The sequence below is a fragment of the Rhincodon typus genome, chromosome 39 (assembly GCF_021869965.1).
Source record: "Rhincodon typus isolate 14 chromosome 39, sRhiTyp1.1, whole genome shotgun sequence".
Lineage (NCBI taxonomy): Eukaryota > Metazoa > Chordata > Chondrichthyes > Orectolobiformes > Rhincodontidae > Rhincodon > Rhincodon typus.
Genome location: NC_063370.1, coordinates 7,056,596 through 7,059,451, shown reverse-complemented (window position 1 = coordinate 7,059,451; position 2,856 = coordinate 7,056,596). Strand labels below are relative to the sequence as shown.

Genomic DNA, 2,856 nt, shown 5'->3' with positions numbered 1-2,856 from the left:
GTTCCTGATTTACAGCATCCGCAGTTCTTTTGGTTTTTATCATAGACTGTCCTGTCCTTTTTTCATAATAGTCTTGTGCATGTGGCTGACTTTACAGTCACACCATGGCACACATCACCACCTCATCATCATGTTCATTCTCATTGCACTATACTCATACTAGCCTGTGGGAATGTGGTGTCATTGCCAGGTAGCTACTAGTTAATGCCCATCCATAATTAACCAGAGGATAGTTAAGAGTCAACCAGGTTGCTGTGGATCTGAAGTCGCACAGAGGCCAGACCAGGTGAGGAAGGCTATTCCTTATTCCTTCAGTTGTAAAGAGAATGTCTTTGGCATACCTTACACAATATTGGTAACTTCACTTAGGAGGAGATTCAGGGAAGGATTACTAGACTAACACCTGGTAGGGTCTGAGAAAGGGTCGCTCGACCCGAAACCTTAACTCTGATTTCTCTCCGCGGATGCTGCCAGATCTGCTGAGCTTTTCCAGCAACTTCCATTTTCGTTATTAATACAGGAACCCAGTTAATGCTCTGTGGGATGCAGGTTCAAATGCTGCTATGGTAGAATTTCAAATCGATTTAAATAAAAAGCAATGAAGAATCTAATGATGACTGTGAAGCCAGCGTTGCTGATGATTGTGTGGGCACAAAACCCATCTGGGTCACGAGTGCACTTTAGAGATGGAAACTGTCTTCCTTACCTGGTCTGGGCAGTGTGGAAGCAGGCCTTTTGGCCCATCAAATCCACACCAACCCTCCGAACAGCACCTCACCCAGACCCACCCCAACTACCATATCCCTGCATTTCCCGAGGCTGATCCACCTGGCCTATACATTCCTGGGCACGATGGCCAATCCACCATGACAGAGCAGACCTGACTGGCCGAATGGCCTAGTTCTGCTCCTATATTTTACGGCCTGACGGAGGTGGTATCCAGCCCACTTTCTCGAGAAAGTCCCTCCCTAGTTAAAGCCGAGCTCCAGATGTGGTTGACTCTTAACTGCTCTCTACGCAGTTAGGGATGGGCAATAAATGCTGGCTTGGCTAGTGAGGCCCACATCCCGTGAATGAAATAAAAAAAATATTAGCCAGGAAACACTCCTGCTTGTCTTCGTCTATATAGGAGCTCAGTCAAGGCTGTGGTCTCTTCCCCTCTGGAAGTGTGGCTCTCCCACTGCACTGCGCTGGGAGCGCCCTCCTGGACTTTTGGCCAAAGTCTTTGGAAGAGGGTGGGCCCCACAATCCCCTGGGCTCAGGAGGGAAGTGCGAGTTGTCCACTGTGAGGTCCAGAAGCTGGTAACCCTTACAATTCCTGTCAATAGACACACTGCTCAATCCAGTGTTGTTAGGGTAATGAGTGGAAGCAGTTATACATGCAAAATGCTGGTGAAGAATAGGATGTGAAGCCTATCCCTTATCCTCTAAGGATACAAAGTAGGCTGTTCAGGACTGAGATGGAGAGAAATGTCTTCACCTGGAGAGTGGGGAGTCTGTGGAATTCTCTGCCACAGAAAGTGGTTGAGGCCAAAACATTGAATGTTTTCAAGGAGTTAAATATAGTTCTTAGGGCTAAAGGGATCAAAGGATATGAGGTGAAAATGGACAAAGGGGTCTGAGTTGGATGATCAGCCATAATCCTGTTGAACATCAGCACAGAATCAAAGGGCTGAATGGCTCACTCTTGCTCCTATTTTCTGTGTTTCTATACAATTGACTTTGGCCGGAGACCTCTTTCTGTTCTCCTTCTCCCTGAACTGGCCCCCCATCTCTCTCCAGGCTCCCCGCTGCCCTGTCTCCCCGCGTTGGCACCTGCGCTCATTGAGATTGTGTGAGTGCGAAGTGGCATCTCATTCGCGGATGACAGACTGACTGGGAAATCTGCCCGCATGGAAACAGGCCCTTCGGCCTAACCCGTCCTCGCCCACCAGGGTTTCGTAAACTGAGCCAGTCCCATTTGTTTGCGTTTGGCCCGTATCCCTCCAAACCCTAGCTATCCACATACCTGTCCGCGTTGAGATTGCATGAGAACGTAGCAATGTCTTAACTCCAGCTGATAGGTTGTCTGGGAAGCCACGAAGGGAAATGGTGCTGGAGGAATGCGTATTAAATAAAGGATTTTTGCTACACAGTCACAACGAGATTATAGATTCAGCTCAGTTTCACACTTCCCTCCCCGAGTCTCCATGACATTCTGAGGGTTCCAAATTTCCAAAGCAGACCCGAGCGCGTTTCCCGACACAATGCCCGAACAGTTTAACACCTTCATCGGGTCCATCGCAACCTGACTCGACACTCAGTGGAAGATGAGGCATCTTTAAAAGATCACGACAAACTCACCTCCTCGAGATGTGGACATTTCCTCACCTCAGCCCCTGCCAGCCCTGAAAAGAAACAGCACCAATTTTCCAGCAGCCTAGCAGTTACCATGGTGATAAAGATCCTGCTCGTAACACGAGCTAATCCTTCCCTCTTCCTCAGCAAGGCACTGTGTTGGAACTCAGAGCTGCCTGCTACGGGCTCTGGTATCATTCGGACTCTCCAAGCACCCCCCCAAGCCGCCATCCAGCCCAGAGCTGGAGAGGGGATGATAGGGGGTAAGGAGAGAGGCACCCGGATCCGAACCTATTGACCCGACTGCCAACACTTTGGGTTGGGCATATGGCTCCAGAGTTTATCAGGCAGAGTGCAGAGCATCCCCTCTACTCTTTTAAACTGAAAGTAAAGCTCTCTTGACACTGACCCCCAATCAAACACTCCCAGGGCAAGGAATAGCACAGGGTTAAATTATGGGGTAAAGCTCCCTCTACGCTGTCCCCATCAAACACTCCCAGGACAGGGACAGCACGGGGT

General features: G+C 49.4%; 1 protein-coding gene across 1 annotated transcript in view; it reads right to left on the bottom strand.

Moving 5' to 3' along the window:
- The window catches only part of LOC109924374 (G-protein coupled receptor 4), a 90,705-nt gene extending 88,287 nt beyond the window's left edge, over positions 1-2,418 (bottom strand). The window contains exon 1 of the mRNA XM_048618373.1: positions 2,344-2,418. The gene's annotated coding sequence lies outside the window, so the exon portion shown is untranslated. The remainder of the gene's footprint in view (positions 1-2,343) is intronic.
- Between the last annotated feature and the right edge of the window lie 438 nt (positions 2,419-2,856).